This window comes from Bufo gargarizans, chromosome 4 (assembly GCF_014858855.1).
Source record: "Bufo gargarizans isolate SCDJY-AF-19 chromosome 4, ASM1485885v1, whole genome shotgun sequence".
NCBI classification, from domain to species: Eukaryota; Metazoa; Chordata; class Amphibia; order Anura; family Bufonidae; genus Bufo; species Bufo gargarizans.
The window spans coordinates 315,251,202-315,269,352 of NC_058083.1; the positions used below are offsets into that span (position 1 = coordinate 315,251,202).

General features: G+C 39.9%; 1 protein-coding gene across 6 annotated transcripts in view; it reads left to right on the forward strand.

Annotated features, from left to right (window-relative positions):
• AKAP7 (A-kinase anchoring protein 7) overlaps positions 1-18,151 on the forward strand; it is a 160,950-nt gene that overhangs the window by 97,431 nt on the left and 45,368 nt on the right. For 2 of the 6 annotated variants that reach the window (XR_006388865.1, XR_006388864.1), the window contains exon 8: positions 14,359-14,458. The exons of the other annotated variants lie outside the window; for them this stretch is intronic. The gene's annotated coding sequence lies outside the window, so the exon portion shown is untranslated. The remainder of the gene's footprint in view (positions 1-14,358; positions 14,459-18,151) is intronic. 6 annotated transcript variants of the gene reach the window in all.

The following is an 18,151-nucleotide window of genomic DNA, read 5'->3' on the forward strand; positions in this document are numbered from 1 at the left end:
GACATAATACAACCGAATCCTTTCATGATGGATGCATGCGGTTGTATTATGGTAACGGAAGCGTTTTTGCAGATCCATGACGGATCCGCAAAAAAACGCTAATGGGAAAGTAGCCTAACTTGTCCTCCTTTGTGATTAAGACAGGTTTTGTGTGTACTAATAGAACAGCGGCCATTTTATTTCCCCTAAAGATTGCTCCCTAGACAAAATGAGCTATTATAACTAATAAAAGGTATTTAGGAATATATTTACAATAAAGTAATATTTAAGTATTTTCATTTTCTTAATTCCCGGAGAACCCCTTTAACACCTTATGGACCCAGGATGAGAATGCTCGTCCTAAATAGCCGGATTGCGCCTTATCGTCCTGCGGTCCTTCCTCCCCCCCATGTGTGGCAATCAGCAGCACAGATCCGGCTGTTACTGACAGCCGGATCCCTGCTGCAACCACCAGCATCGGTGATAACGCTGATGCCGGTGGATTAACCCCTCATATGTCGCGTTAAGGCCATTCCAAGGCCTTGGGGCCCGGCATGTACAGAGGCCTATGAGGCCCAGGCTTGGTCTCATAGGCAAACTACCAGTGTATTACACTGATAGTCAATGCAGTACAAGTCAGATGTATTGTGCTGCATTGAAACAGGAATCAGACCCTGTAATGTTGAAGCCCCATAGTGGGACAAAAATAAATAAATAATAAAAGTGGGGGAAAAAAGTGTTTTTAACAATAGTTATTTTTTTTTGTTTCCTTAAAAAAAAGCCCCTTTCCCATAAAAACAGACTTTATCACCGCGTGCGTAACAACCTGCTCTATAAAAATATCACATGATCCACCCTATCTGGTCAACAACGTAATTTTTTTAAAGAAAAACTGTTAAAAAAATCTTTTGTCACCTTACATCACAAAAAGTGTAATACCAAGCGATCAAAAAGCCATACGCACACCAAAATCGTACCAATCAAACCGTCATCTCATCCCGCAAAAAATGAGACCCTACCTAGGACAATCGCCCCAAAAATAAAAAAACTATGGCTCTCAGAATATGGAGACACTAAAGCATGATTTTTTTTTGTTTCAAAAATGCTGTTATTAAATAAACAAGAAAAAGTAGACATATTAGGTATCGCCGTGTCTGTAACAACCTGCTCTATAAAAAATACCACATGATCTAACCCCTCAGGTAAACACTGTAAAAAAATTAAAACTGTGTCAAAAAAGCAATTTTTTTGTCACCTTACATCACAAAAAGTGTAATACCAAGCGATCAAAAAGTCATATGCACCCTAAAATAGTATCAATCAAACCGTCATCTCATACCGAAAAAAATTTGCCCCTACATAAGACAGTCGCCCAAAAAATAAAAAATAAAAAAAATGTGGCTTTCAGAATATGGAGACACTAAAAAACAATATTTTTTTCAAAAATGCTTTATTATGTAAAACTGAAACAAACAACCAAAAATTTGGTATTGTTGCGTCCGTAACAACCTGATCTATAAAAATATGAACATTGTAAATAAAAAATAAAAACGGTGCCAAAACAGCTATTTTTTTTTACCTTGCCTCACATAAATTGTAACATAGAGCAACCAAAAATCATATGCACCCTTAAAATGGTACCAACAAAACTGCCACCTTATCTCGTAGTTTCCAAAATGGGGTCATTTTTTGGAAATTTCAACTCTAGGGGTGCATCAGGGGGTCTTCAAATGTGACATGGCAGCTTAAAATTATCCCAGTGAAAATCTGCCTTCCGAAAACCAGATGGCATTCCTTTCCTTCTGCGCCCTGCCTTGTTCCCATACAGCAGTTTACGACCACATATGGGGTGTTTCTGTAAACTACAGAATCAGGGTAATAAATATTGAGTTTTGTTTGGCTGTTAACCGTTGCTTGGTTACTGGAAAAATGGATTAAAATGGAAAATCTGCCAAAAAAGTGAAATTCTGAAATTTCATCTCCATTTTCCTTTAATTCTTGTGGAACACCTAAAGGGTTAACAACGTTTGTAAAATCAGTTTTGAATACCTTGGGTGTAGTTTCTAAAATGGGGACATTTATGGGTGGTTTCTACTATGTAACTTTACTAGGCTACTTTCACACTTGCGTTCGGGGTTCCGCTTATGAGTTCCGTTTGAAGGCTCTCGCAAGCGGCCCCGAACGGATCCGTACGGCCCCAATGCATTCTAAGTTTTTTAAAAGCAGAGAAATAGAAACTTTGAAAATTGCTAATTTTTACAAATTTTTGGTAAATTTGGTATATTTTTATCAATAAAAATGAAATATTTTGACTCAAATTTACCACTGTCATGAAGTACAATATGTGACGATAAAACACTCAAAATGGCTTGGATAAGTAAAAGCGTTTTAAAGTTATCACCACATAAAGTGGGGTTTTCTCATCTCCAACAATGGGGGCATATCACTAGGATATGCCCCCTGTCTTATAGGTGCGGGTCCCACCCCTATATCGAGAACGGAGCTCCTGCGCATGCGCAGCCACCCTCCATTTATTTCTATGGGGCCGCGGAAAATAGCCGAGCGCTGGGTCGACTATTGCCGTCTGCCCCATAGAAATGAATGGGAGCATGGGCTGCGCATGCGCTGCACGCTCCCATTCACTTCTATGGGAGAGGCGGGGATTAGCGCTTGGTGTTGGACGGACCCTGGGAAATCTGGGGTCCTCCAGCCACAGCGCTCCCCGCTCCATTCTCAATACAGTTGCGGGTCCCAGTGGTGGGACCCGCACCTATCAGACAATGGGGGCATATCCTAGCGAAGGTTAAAAATGGCAGGGTCCTGAAGGGGTTAAAGAGGTTTTCCAGGATTATGGCCCTTTTTAACAATGCGCTGGAGTATGTGGTACCTAGTGAAAAAAATCATACTACTAGCTCCCTGTTGCAATCTTCTGGTCCTCAGCTTGTTCATTTCCGACTGGGGTATAGATGGGCTTTCATGCGCCCCTTCAGCCAAGAACTGCCCTTGACTAGTTCTCAAGCGGCACGTGACCCAGCAGTTATGTGCTGATTGAGGACATGTCATTGCTGAGGCCAGTCTTTGGCTTCAGAGGCGCACTGCGACCCCGTCTACACCCTGGTCGGAAGTAAACAGGCTGGGGACCGGAAGATCACTGAAGGGAGGCAGGGAGCAGATGAGAATATTTTTTTTCATTAGGTGCCACACTCTCCAGGGGCTACCAGAAAAGCACCATAATCCTGGAAATCCCTTAAGGGCTCATGCACAGGGCCATAGCCGTTTCTGAAGTCCACAAATTGCATATCTGCAAGACACGGATACCGGACGTGTGCATTACACATTTTGCGGAATGCAATTTCCAACCCATAATAGAACAGTTCTATCCTTGTCCATAACGTGGACAAGAATAGGACATGTTCTATATTTATGCGGATGCCACGGATCGGACAAACGGATGCGGACAGCACACAGAGTGCGGTTCGCATGCGGACAACAAACACGTTTATGAGCATGAGCCCTAAGTTCTTTTCTTTCTTTTGTAAGCCTGTCTGCTCCCCTGAGAATTAGACAAAAACCTGTCGAACAGCCCCCTTTTAATTAAATGCGTAGGGAAGTCTACTACAAATCTAATAGACCTTGTAACACATAAACATGCACAGAGATTGACAAACAATGAAACGCCTGTTGGTCGCTGATCGCATCTTTTATGCTGTCGGTTAAGCAGAGGGATGTTTTCCAGCAGTATGCAAACTGAGAGAAGGGGAGAAATGAACACTTGTACGAAGGATCGTTCGTAAGAGAAACCTCACAATAAGTGTAACATGACTTGATATATCATTGGTTGGCGCTTGTTACAGGCAGTATACCTGCCAATAAAAAAGGACCCTTAGCCTTTAGTTTTAATGTGGATATAACCTCCTGTACTGACTAACTTTCCAAATCCATTACATTGTTTATGTTATACTGTCCCGAGTTCCAGATGGCTTCATAGTCCACGGCTGCATTCACTATTCTGCAGGCTATAGAGCACAACATTCCTTGCTTGGTGCCTGAGGAAGTCCAGATGCCCCTCTGCCACTTAAGAAGACATCGGTGTTATAAATGGCCTGTGTTACATAGGAGCCCTGTTACTGACTTTTCATTGACGTCTACAAGCTTCGGGTTATGCCTCTATTTCTAATATTTTTCAGGACAGCTTTTTTAACATCTGAAAATGTTAGGTTTGAGTTGGGTTTTCACACTAGGGTAGAAGGCACCTATTAGACCCATACATCTTGAATATATATATATATATATATATATATATATATCTGTAGGAAAGGGCGTATGCTTGAACCTGACCTGACCACAAGAAAAAATCTGAGAAAGTAGACTTGCCAATTACACTTCCTTCCTCCAGGAAGTACTAATCCGGAGTTGTATGATTGATTTAAGTATACACTTACACTGTTATATGTATAATCTACGGATTGTTTAGACAAAACACAAGAAGTTACATCATAAAGTTAACTCGCACATTAAAGGCCATATCTCCATCACCTTTAATGCTTTTGTCGAAAGTAACAGTTTGTGGTGTTCTAGGAAGCTTTTCCTTACGCCAAAACACAGCACTAATAGGAAAGGAAATTATTCTGTAAATGTGCTATTACTATTTTTATTTTATTTTTTTAGCAAAAATAGCCAGTTACTGCCAATAAAGAATTGGCACAAACAGAAAGTGATGAGGTTAATTCCCCCAAAATAAATTATTTCCATTCTTCTTCTTCCTATAATTGTGTTCTGCATGGAGTTGTAGGTAGTAGGAGACCTTGTCATGTAACTGCAAAACAAAAAACACAGTGTGAACTGGGTGTGATAAATGGATACAACATTGGAAACAAGGGACCATTTAGATACATGAAACACTTTAAAGGAGCTTAGTGTAATAAAGAGTTGCTTGTTGTAGACTGGTCTCTGTAGCCTGTAGACCCTAATGGAAGAAAATGTTCCTTACAGCTATCATTTGGTAAGGATAGTTGAACAGAGTTTGTTTAATTGCAGATATTGGGATATTCATATTATTTTGTTAATGATATTAAGCACACCAAAGCATCTGTTCAGAGCAAGGCTAATAGTAAAAGGGTATTCCAGGATTTTAATATTGATGGCCTATCCTCAAGATAGGCCATCAATGTCTGATATGTGGAGGTCCGATACCCAGCACCCCCGCCGATCAGCTGTTCCCAAGTAGCTCCAGTGCTAGAACTACACAATGTTGTCATTGTGTAGTAGCTTCCATTCACTTAAGGCCTCATGCACACGACCGTTTTTGTGGTCTGCATCCGAGCCGCATTTTTTGCGGCTCGGGTGCGGACCCATTCACTTCAATGGGGCCGCAAAAGATGCGGACAGCACTCTGTGTGCTGTCCGCATTAGTTGGCCTGTTCCATGGCCCCGCCAAAAAAATATAGCATGTCCTATTCTTGTCCATTTTGCTGACAAGAATAGGCAATTCTACAATGGACCTTTCGTTCCGCAAATTGCGGAAGGCACACGGGCAGCTTCCGTTTTTTTAGGATCCGCTGTTTGCGGACCGCAAAAAACGACACGGTCATGTGCATGAGGCCTAAGTAGGATCTTTGTTGCAGTAACCATCTCCATCCACTACACAGTGAATGGAGTTGTGTAGTTGCAACACGAACATTGGCACCAGAGCTACTGCAGAATACTGGATCGATAGGGGTGCTAGATGTCAGACCTCTGACAATTAGACATTCATGGCCTATCCAGCATGGCGGGTAGTTTGTACTTGTTCTGTCTGTCGCCTTCACTTGTTATAGATGGTGACAATATGGCCGTACTGCACCACATTGTATCTGTAAGACCCTTTGCAATTCTACTCAAACACAAACAAAAAACTATGGAACCCATGTGATGGTTATTTAAATTAATTTCAGTAGGACTTCTGGGGTGTGAAACCAACCTAAAGTGTTAAGGTGGATTTAGGCTACTTAGACACTTGCAGTAAACTTTAACAGCAAGGGAACAGCCTTTCAGATCCGTACTATCGTTTGCACGCACGTGCTGCCGGAAGTCTGCCCGGTCCCATTCACTATAATGGGGACCACAAAAAACGGTCTCCCAGCAGCACACATGTACAAACGGCAGTACGGATCCGCCAGGCTGCCGGAAAAGTTTACAGCGAGTGTGAAAGTTGCCTTAGATGTGCAGAGGAGCAGCTAATTATCAGGAAGGAAGCATTTCTTCCTGGCAGTCGGCTTCTCGTTCAGTGTGGGCGAAACGCTGCATTTACATGTAGTGATCTCCTCCACAGTATGATTACAAGTGCCGGCTACTGCTGTCGCTCATCCTCACACAGCTGCATTGTTTCTGGGCAGCAGATCGCTGTTTAGACACCACAATCTGCTGCCCAGGAATGACAATTTACTTGCACGAATGACAGTTTCACTTGATGAACCACAGTCTCGCTCGTTCATTGGGTGATCTGCTGCACATTTAGAAGGGTAGATTTTAATCAGTTTTTCGGGATGCGTAAACCCACCATTAGGGTAAGTGGTTTTGAAGATTCTTTGGTATCTCTTAGAGGCAGGACGGTAAAGCAATAATCTAAATGTGCAGAATACTTTAATAAAAGACAACAGTCTGTCTTGTAGGCGTTTATACGTTTTGGCCCATTTACAGCTGGCACAAAGCAGTGCTTAACTGTTCACAGTAACAGTCATTTTGACCAGGGGTGCCCAAACTTTTGCATGCCACTGTATACTGATAACCTATCCTGAAGATAGGTCATCAGTATAAAAAAGTCAGAAAACTTCTTTAACTAAAGAGAAAGTCTGTGTACCATACAATGCCCCCTGACGTTCTGAACTAGGCTTATTAGTTTTCTTATTCAAAAGTTTTATTAGTTTTAGTAACCAGTCCACCAGGTCTACATGAAAAAATATAGCACAAGAACATCCATATGTTGATAGTCTATCAGATAGGATGATGTATCCAATGTCTCTGGTAGGGACAAAGGTAGGGACAGAGAGAGACAGAGAGACAAAAAGTAGGGTGCTAGAGAAGAAGTAGGAGAGATTAAGAAAGAGAGGAGAAGAGGAAAGAGAATAGTGTATAAACTGAAGGAGAAAGAGAAGATAGAGAGAAGAGCAGAAGAAAAGGAAAAAGAAGGCCATGGGGGACCTTAAGATCTCAATCGTGCAATGAAAAATTTGCACCTAACCTTATAAAATATATGATTTAAGTGCACAGAGAGAAATAAGTTGAGGAGATGCAGAAAGTATCCCAGGAGGAGCAAGTTTTGGCAAACCTAGCATAGTCTGCAGGCAATGAGGCGATAAGGTTCACCATCCTCTGAATCAGAGCTATCTCCTCAAACCAAGCTCATCAGGTTTTTTCAGGAGTATTCTTTTAACTAGAGATAGAAGCTTAAAAGTATCCTAATAACAATCTATGATCTGTGAGCTGTAGTACGACAGGTCAAGGTTTGGGCCATCTGCGTATACAGGTCCTTCTAAAAAAATTAGCATATTGTGATAAAGTTCATTATTTTCTGTAATGTACCGATAAACATTAGACTTTCATATATTTTAGATTCATTACACACCAACTGAAGTAGTTTAAGCCTTTTATTGTTTTAATATTGATGATTTTGGCATACAGCTCATGAAAACCCAAAATTCCTATCTAAAAAAATTAGCATATCATGAAAAGGTTCTCTAAACGAGCTATTAACCTAATCATCTGAATCAACTAACTAACTCTAAACACCTGCAAAAAATTCCTGAGGCTTTTAAAAACTCCCAGCCTGGTTCATTACTCAAAACCGCAATCATGGGTAAGACTGCCGACCTGACTGCTGTCCAGAAGGCCATCATTGACACCCTCAAGCAAGAGGGTAAGACACAGAAAGAAATTTCTGAATGAATAGGCTGTTCCCAGAGTGCAGTATCAAGGCACCTCAGTGGAAAGTCTGTGGGAAGGAAAAAGTGTGGCAGAAAACGCTGCACAACGAGAAGAGGTGACCGGACCCTGAGGAAAATTGTGGAGAAGGACCGATTCCAGACCTTGGGGGACCTGCGGAAGCAGTGGACTGAGTCTGGAGTAGAAACATCCAGAGCCACCGTGTACAGGCGTGTGCAGGAAATGGGCTACAGGTGCCGCATTCCCCAGGTCAAGCCACTTTTGAACCAGAAACAGCGGCAGAAGCGCCTGACCTGGGCTACAGAGAAGCAGCACTGGACTGTTGCTCAGTGGTCCAAAGTACTTTTTTCGGATGAAAGCAAATTTTGCATGTCATTCGGAAATCAAGGTGCCAGAGTCTGGAGGAAGACTGGGGAGAGGGAAATGCCAAAATGCCTGAAGTCCAGTGTCAAGTACCCACAGTCAGTGATGGTCTGGGGTGCCATGTCAGCTGCTGGTGTTGGTCCACTGTGTTTTATCAAGGGCAGGGTCAATGCAGCTAGCTATCAGGAGATTTTGGAGCACTTCATGCTTCCATCTGCTGAAAAGCTTTATGGAGATGAAGATTTCATTTTTCAGCACGACCTGGCACCTGCTCACAGTGCCAAAACCACTGGTAAATGGTTTACTGACCATGGTATTACTGTGCTCAATTGGCCTGCCAACTCTCCTGACCTGAACCCCATAGAGAATCTGTGGGATATTGGGAAGAGAAAGTTGAGAGACGCAAGACCCAACACTCTGGATGAGCTTAAGGCCGCTATCGAAGCATCCTGGGCCTCCATAACACCTCAGCAGTGCCACAGGCTGATTGCCTCCATGCCACGCCGCATTGAAGCAGTCATTTCTGCAAAAGGATTCCCGACCAAGTATTGAGTGCATAACTGAACATCATTATTTAAAGGTTGACTTTTTTTGTATTAAAAACACTTTTCTTTTATTGGTCGGATGAAATATGCTAATTTTTTGAGATAGGAAATTTTGGTTTTCATGAGCTGTATGCCAAAATCATCAATATTAAAACAATAAAAGGCTTGGACTACTTCAGTTGGTGTGTAATGAATCTAAAATATGTGAAAGTCTAATGTTTATCAGTACATTACAGAAAATAATGAACTTTATCACAATATGCAAATTTTTTTAGAAGGACCTGTATATCGCAAGCAATTCTTACAATAAACACATAATATGCCTATGCGAGTCAATTGTATACCATGTACCCATCTAGCACATCTTTGTTTTAGGCTTTTTGTCCATATTACTGTTTTGATCACATTGACAGTTTTTTGTGTAATACTAATGGTACCAACACGCCACTATGGCATTGGTCTACTTAGATATATAGTGCTTCATCGCTAGCCTTTTCCAGTGTTCCCTCTTTTATGTAACTCATCTTGTAATGTGGACCTCTATGAATGTTTTTTAATCCTGTATTAATCATGATATGAAATAAAGATGATTTTTTTTGATATTTTATGATAGTTTGGACTTCGAATGATCTGGGCATACATGTGTTTATTGTAGGAATTGTATTGTCATTCATCTGGACCTCATAGGTCGGTTTATAGGTATTCTATATTGCAAGCAAGCAAAGCTCTCTACGTTGGGAGATTCATATGATGAAGCAACGTGTTCTGCTCTTGAAGGGTTGGTATATGCACAAATAAAGATGACTCTGCTATGTGACTTCTGCTTTGGCGCTCAGGCATGATCTTTATTTTAGAATTTGCTGTCTTGATTTTATTTTTCAAAGGAGACAGCAAATATTGTGCATGTCTCTGACACTTCCACTCCTCATGGTTCTGAGATTAAATATGCATGTTGTATTATTATATTTCCAATAATCATTTACTTCCTAGCACAATTTTTTTCCCCACATATATCTAGCAATATAATGGAACCTGCTTTGTAAAAGAAGAGTACCCACTGAATACATTCATCAGCAAAAATACTCCTTGGTTTTATTTAACTGCACCAAGAAAGCAGTGACAAGAAATCTCAGTCATATGAGCCTGCAGCTACTGTATGTTACAGAGGAGTAGGACGAAAATGTAGCAGTCATAATTAAGTCATCAGACTGAACCTGCACTAAATGACATCTGAGATGTGAACAGGGGGTGGCAGCTCGTGAGGTAGCACATATGAAACCGTGTTAATTGCCTGCCGTTCCTCATCTCCATTTAAATGCATCGCTGGAGCAGATGTGTGCAATTAATATACCAGCTATTAAAGAGCCTCTCTCCGTTCTCTTCCGCAATGTTAATTTTCACTGCCTCTCCTCGGTCAGGGCCCTTACGTCAAGCACTGTATCTGCTTAGACAGTTTCTAATTTCAAATCTATATTCAGTATCATCATAAAACCTAAAATGGACTGATTAATTGCTAAAAATACCACAGTTACAATGTATTTTCAACTGTATTGATTGAGATATGCTGCTTTCATGTTCTTTCTGGTAGACTGTGCTCCAGGAAATATAGGGGGTCATTTTACTGACATTCTACAAATTGGTTTTAAAGCCCTGCACTGGCAGTGGATCCGCCAAAGTTATGTAGAGGCGCCGGCCTCTACATAACTTGTCCGGATCCTCCGCCACTTCTAAATGTGAGAAAGCCTCCTTGCTGTCTTACACTTAGACCCTTTTCTACGCCTAAAACAGGTGTAGAAAATGGTAAATGAGGCACACCCACTTTTTAGATCTGGCATAAGCAGTGAGAAGCCACAGATTGTGGCGCAAAGGACCTTTGTGCAGCAGTCTGCGCCAGAAATAAGCCTAATTTAGGCATATTTCTGTTTAATAAATGACCCCCATAGTGTACACCAGCTATGAGCTGGTGTACTTTGCGTTATAATCTACACTCTTGGAATGACAGTATCCCCTCCCATTAAGAATGACTGAAAATTGAAAAAAAAACTAACATTTTTGTGCATTTATGGCTTAGGAAAAGTTTGGTCAGTAAGCATTATGTATTCCATCTCTGGTATAGACCATCCTCCATTGGCTTCATTTTGACATATCTGTAGCAGGTACTCAATTTGATTGTATACACAAATCTCTGGTTTAGACTAAAATACCTAGAAGGAAATACCCTTATTTTGCCCACTAATTTAAGTGGCACTAAAAGGAAAAAATATCCTCATTAACTGGCATAGCAAAACGATACTGCAGTGTAACAAAAGGAACATTTGCAACAGCAGCCTATTGAATTCAGCTTCTAAGTCATTGCTGGAAGCTTGACAAAACAAATATAAGAGGACAGGTTTGAGATGTTTGGAAGTACGAGACTGTACAAAACATTTAAATTGAATCCGTTTGCATTTCCTTTTTATAAGGATTTTGCTGTTTCCAATTTATTCACACACTTTAGTAAAACAGAATTGCCAAGCAAAACACTAGATGCTTTGTACAATTTAGTTAAAAAAAAAGAGTCCTCAGCAAAGTAACACAATAACAAGTGTATTACTATCCTTTTTTTATTTTGTTCTAACCACTAGGACACAGTTCACTGAGTTTAAAGAGGACCTGTTACCTCTCCTGACATGCCTGTTTTAATAGATTCAAGCATTTCCCATGTAATAACAATTCTGGAGAATCTATTCTTATGGATCTATGTTCTACCATTCCTTTATTATTTCTACTAGAAGTTATAAATTATTTGCTAGCAGTAAGGGTACAGAGGGGAGGTAACTAGCCCAGGGAGGGGGGGGGGGGTGTAGCTGCACAGTCTGAAAATGGCAGCACTGATTGGATAGAGTGAGTCGGTGCAGGTACAACCCCCAACTGGTTACCTCCCCTCTGTACCCTTACTGAAGGCTAACAGCAATTAATTCATAACTTCTAGTAGAAATAATAAAGGAATGACACAACATAGAGCCATAAGAATAGATGTTCCAGAATCGTTATCACACGGGGAATGCATAAAGCTATTAAAACAGGCATGTCAAGGGTGGTGAAAGGTCCTCTTTAACCCCTTCCTGAAGCAGCCATTTTACATATATTCGTTTTTATTTTCTACTTCCTGCCTTCCAAAAGCCATAACTTTTTTCATTCATATAGCTTGTGTGAGGGCTTGCTTTCTTGCAGGAATAGTTGCACTTTCTAACTACGCAATTTACTATTCCAAACAATAGTGGGAAGCTGGAAAAATATTCTATATGGATGGAATCGAAAATAAATTTCTTTTTTCATATTTTGTTATGTTGCAGCCTTTTGCTAAAATACAAAATAATAATTTTCCCCATCATTCTACACCCAATGCCCCATATTGACAAAGTGAAAACTGAGTGTTCAAAAGCTTTGCATTAAAAAAGTAAAATCTTGCATTTACATGAGTATTCAGACCCTTTACTCAGTACTTAGTTGAAGCAGCTTTGGCAGAAGTTAAAGCCTCCAGTCTTCTTGGCTATGATACCACACGGTTTGTACACTTGGATTTGGGGATTTTCTGCCCTTCTTCTCTGCAGATGCTCTTAAGCTTTGTTAGGGTGGATGGGGATCATCTGTGAACAGCCATGTTCAGGTTTGTCCATAGATGTTCGATTGGGTTCAAGTCAGGGCTCTGACTGGGCCACTCAAGGAGATTCACAGAGTTGGCCCAGTCTGAGGTCCAGAGCACTCTGGATCAGGTTTTCATTAAGAATATTTGTGTGTTCCATTGAGCTTTCCCTTAACCCTGACCAGTCTCCTGGTCCCAGCCTAGGGTGTTTCATTTTTCCAAAGATGTGATTTTCATATGACTTTGCTTACGCCCCGAGTCTCAGTGATGTAAAAGATATATATGGCAAATTTCAAGAAGATTTAATAGGTTTAGGGGTTGCACACATTGATCACTTTTATTACTACTCTCACTCCTGTACCTAGGAGGTTGGTATAAAACTACTTCAGTTTCAGGATCCCAGGGGCTCTGCATCAAGCAAGGTGGATGGCAAAGGCAATATATGCACTTAAAATTGTCCTCTTCACTAAACAGTTGAATATTCCTCAACGAGAATTGAAAGGAATAAACCGGGTTGCACATTTTGTCAGCCTCATATATGTTCGCGTTTTGCACGAGGCAATTGTAAGTCGATGGGCTCCAAAGAATGATTTGGATATGCTACAGCTCCTGAGCACTTACCCAGATGAAGACATCAAAAAAAGTGCTCTCACAGTTGCTAAGAGACATCTTTGGTATCTGTCAGAAACAAACGTAGGATTGGCTTTATTGGACAAACGTATTACTCAGGCTGTTAAGGAAAATATGACTAAAATTTTCAAGAACCAAACCTGCAAAGAAAAAGGAAATGAAACGATTAGAGGGTAAAAACCTAGTTTTTGAAGACCTAAGCCATTTTGTTACTTTAAGCCATGTGAACGCTCTTAAGGTAGTCAATAATACCGCAGAAAGAGGAGTTGCTCTGAGAAAAAGTTTAACAAATCGGTTAGGGACGAACAACTCGAGCATCACAGAAAAGTCATCACCAAGCTAACAAAAGAAGGGATTGCATCGTTCAAAGTTGATTATTATAACACGTTTTGCCTATCATACTAACTATTAATCTTTAGTGTCTAGTTTTAATATTAAATACTAATATTGAGTTTTCCCAATAAAAGTAATTAACATTAAAAAATCTTATTTTTTGCCTACTTTTACAAAACTGATCAAAGTGTGCAACCTCTTATTATTATCCAATCTTCATGAAATTCATTTGGCATATATACCTTTTACATCACTGAGACTCGAGGCGTAAGCAAAGTCTGCAAAAATGTTACATTTAATTTTTTTCTATTACAAAATGAAACACCCTATCCCAGCCACTGAAAACACTCCCACTGCATGATACTGCCACTACGATTGACTGTAGGGATGATTTTGGGCAGGTGATGAGCAGTGCCTGGTTTCCTCCAGGCATGACACAGAGAATTGAGGCCAAAAAGTTCAATGTTGGTTTCATCAGACCAGAGAATCTTGTTTCTCACAGTCTGAGAGTCTTTAAGGTGCTTTTTTGTAAACTCAAGGCAGGCTTTTATGTATCTTTTACTGAGGAGAGACTTTTCGTTCTGAACAGCCCAGATTGGTGGAATGCTGCAGTGATGTTTTACCTTTTGGAAGTTTTTCCCATCTGCACACAGGATCTGTGGAGCTCAACCAGAGTGACCATTGTGTTCTTGGCCTTCCTGTCTTACCAAGGCCCTTCTCCCCAATTACTTAGTTTGGTGGGGCCACCAGCTCTAGGTCATTCCAAATTTCTTTCATAAGAATTATGGAGGACACTGACTTTTTTTTTTTTTACCCTTCTTCAGATCTGTGCTTCAACACAATCCCATCTCTAAGCTCTACAGGTAGTTATTTTCTCCTCTGATATGAATTGTCAGCAGTAAGACCTTATATAGACTGGGTGTGTCTTTCCAATTAATGTCCAATCAACTGAATTTACCACAGGTTAACTCCAATCAAGGTGTCCATCTCAAAGATGATCAAGAGAATTGAAAGGCCCCTAGAGCTAAATATCGTGTCATAGCAAAGGGTCTAAATACTTATGGTATGTGACATTTTCGATTTTCCTTTTTAATAAATTAGCAACAATTTCTAAAATTCTATTTTCACCTTTGGACTGTAACGTTCTCTACTTCTTGGTACTAAGAAAATAATTACAGTACATAAAGATTATTATTTAAAAAAATTGTTTCACAGCAAATAAAAATAGAAAAACCTGGTTTTACAAAAAGTAAGTGTTAAATAGTTTTTTAAAGTACTTAGAAATGTATATATATTGCTGAATCATAGCAACGTGTGTATTGAAGAACATTTAGACCTCATGGTTAACAGAGTGAGAGAAAAAAAACGCTAAATATAGCAGCAGAATTGCTTTTTTCATTTCCTCCACCCCAAGAAAATAATTCAAGTTATTATTAAGTAATTTAAGTAGTTTTATTAAAAAATATAACTCATCCCACAAAAAACAAAGCCACATATGGTCACATTAATGGAAAAATAAAAACGTTTTCACGCTTGAAATGAGTTGGCATAAGAACAGGGTTTTTTTTCCCTGAAATGTGTTATTGATTAAAAGTAGTACAACATAAAACATTGCATACATATTTGGTAGCAACCTAATTATACTGATATAGAGATAAAGGTCTAATTATGCCACAAGATCATTAATACAAATGACCGTAGGTGTCCCTAATGCCAGGATTATAGTATATTAACAATTGTTGTGGCAAAATGAAAGGGCAATCTAAAGCAATAATAGTGGTAAAGCTTCTAAATACATATAAATTAAACAAACAAGAGACATGGCGCTTGTAAAATACCTATAAAAATGTAGCTTTTTTAGCGTATCAATAAATTACAAGCATATTACCGTTAAAAAAATGAAGGTGGCAGAGAAAAGACACCATCCCAGCTTTACACAGACCGCATATATTAATAAATACAATAACAACAGCTAATCTAAATAGTAGAACAATATCACGATGGGTCAGCAGTGTCAGGAACATGAAACAATAATTACCCAGAACCATAAGCATGCGAGACTGTGAAAGCCAGGATGGCATTACTGATGCAACAGGATCCTTTTTTTTTTTTTTTTTATAGGATCCTTTTTTTTCTCTCTCTTCTTCTGACGGATCAGAAGAACGGAAAGCTAAACGGTGATGTGAATGCACCCTTTTCATGTATGTGATAATGTGTGAAGGGGTTAAATGTGTCAAAAGAGAGCTTGAGGAACTATTTGCCTCAACACGTCTATTACTGATAAGGGAAATTAAAAATGCTACAGGGATCAAATATTAATATAAATTTGTGTGTACGGTATGAATAATTAATCCATGTGTGGGAATGCGGAGTGAATTACAAATGGATGATTTACTCTTAGACTTACTAGATTATGATTGACCACGATAAATCTTACAAAGGCAGAGGAAAACAAATTTGCCTGTGCTACTCGCACAATAGCGTCCCTGTGTTTGCACAGAAAGTCAATGTCATAGCCCTGATTTGTCACTTGACTGCAGTTTATGTTGGTTCGCCCTTCATTAGGATTGATAGCTATTCCCTTCCAGTTCTGTAGATAGCCTAGTTTTCAAAATTCCAGTCTATGAAGGGGAAGTGCTTAGAGTACTGTATACAGTAACATATGGCCTAATCTGAGGTTAATGTGTAACACATTACAGCCTTGCATTAAGACCTTACCCCCCCAGACTGGTTGTCCACGTTGTTGAGCTTCTCATGAAATCATCTGCGTGCTGAAGAAAAAAATCTGTGCATTATTTGACATGTGATGCAAATTTTAAATCTGCAGCGTGTCAATTGTTTCTGCGGATTACAATGCATAAAGTGAAATGTTCAGAACATCAGCATCAGCTGTATGTAAAACATGCCGCATTTGCTGCAATTTTTTAGCAGAATTTGTGGCAAAATCAGCAATGGATGTTTTTCCCTCCTAGGTCAACTTACTGTAATTGTCATTAAAAAAAGTCCAGATGACAGCCCTACAGCAGTCGTTGATTCATCTAGGCTAAAGCTCAGTTTTTCTTTTTGGCAGTAGTACCTGGCTCTGCTGAGCCCTGTACGGTTACGCTGCACTGCATTGTTATTTAGGTTTTGCATGTTCTACCTCATTATTCAGCTATTTTCTGCAAGGTTGTACCTCACATTGGAATGAAAGGAATCACTTAGAGGAGAAGTGTGCATTTCTGCTAAAGGAGTGCAAATAAGTACTTCAGGCTCGGTGAAGAAATAATTCCCCTTGTATGCATACAACCGGAAAATGAAAAAAAATGAACTCCTGGAAAACTTAATGCCATTGAGCTGAAATTACCAAAGTATAAACTGCTAGTGGTACTTAGTCAATGTTCACACAACCAAGGTTTTGCACCCTTTATTTTAGGTTCTGCATCAGGGTATTTGTTAAAGTAAGGTAATACTAGGTGGCATCTTCACTTGCTGTTATGTAGACTGCCACTCTGGCATGATAACACTCATACAGATGCTGATATCCTCCTGTTCTATGTCATTCCAAGCTCGTTCAACTTGGACCCATAGTTCAGGCAATGTGGTTGTTGGCCACATAGTAAATCAGTTGTGCCATCGACTCCTAGACATTCTAGATGGGGAAGAGGTCTGATGACCATCCAGCTGATCAGAGGAGCTGCTAAATACCCTGAAGAGTATGTTGTGTTGTGAGGACAGGCCATATGTGGTTGTACATCACAGCTCCTGAGTAACAAAAGGCAGTAGGACTTTTTCCACAATGTCTTGGACATACTGAAGGTTGGTCAGTGTTCCCTCAATAAAGCATGGTAGCTAATGCGCTCCACACCATGACACTTGTTTGTGTCTCTGCACTATGCATGATGGCAGTAGGTGCTCTCCAGACCTCCTGTGAACTCTGATGCGGCCATTTGGGATGAGCGAATCGACTTTGGATGAAGCATCCAAAGTCAATTCGCATAAAAGTTTATTCCAATACTGTACGGAGAAGGAGCTCTTACAGTTTTAGAATGTATTGGCTCCAATGAGCCGAAGTTATTGCTTCACGAAGTCTCGTCTCATTTATAAATTAGTTTGTACAGTAAAAAAGTTTTTCCTGAACTCGGGTTTGGTTCCAAGGTACCACTTGGAACCGAATTTATGAAGTTATTACCCGAAGTCTCGTGAGACTTCGCAAAGCAATAACTTCGGCTCATCGGAGCCAATACATTCTAATACTGTACGGAGCTCCTGCTCAATACAGTATTGGAACAAACTTTTATGCAAATCGACTTTGGATGTTTCATCCGAAGTCGATTCGCTCATCCCTAGCCACCATCAAACAGTAGCGTTCACTGATGAAAGCAGGTTCTACCTTGATACTAATGTTGGCCGCATCAAAGTTCGCATGATGAATCCACCAGTGCCATTGCTTCCTTTATAAAAGAAAGCAATGACGCTAATGTGAACATAGCTTTTAGTATTATCAAACATTTAAAACAAGGTTGAGTGAATAGAGGGCTCTGTATATTACAGATTGTTGTAAGTAACTAAATGATTGCCCTGGCAACTATGGATCATTACTGTACTGTGGGTGGGGTATTCTATGGGGTCTGTACAATTTACATACTGTAGTTAATAAGTTGAATTGCTAGAATCACTGGAATGTTGCATGATTGTAGAATCTAAGCACTGCATGTTTTCAGTATTTAATTCAAATCTTAGAGTTACTGTAAGATGTAATTAGAGAGATCATAAA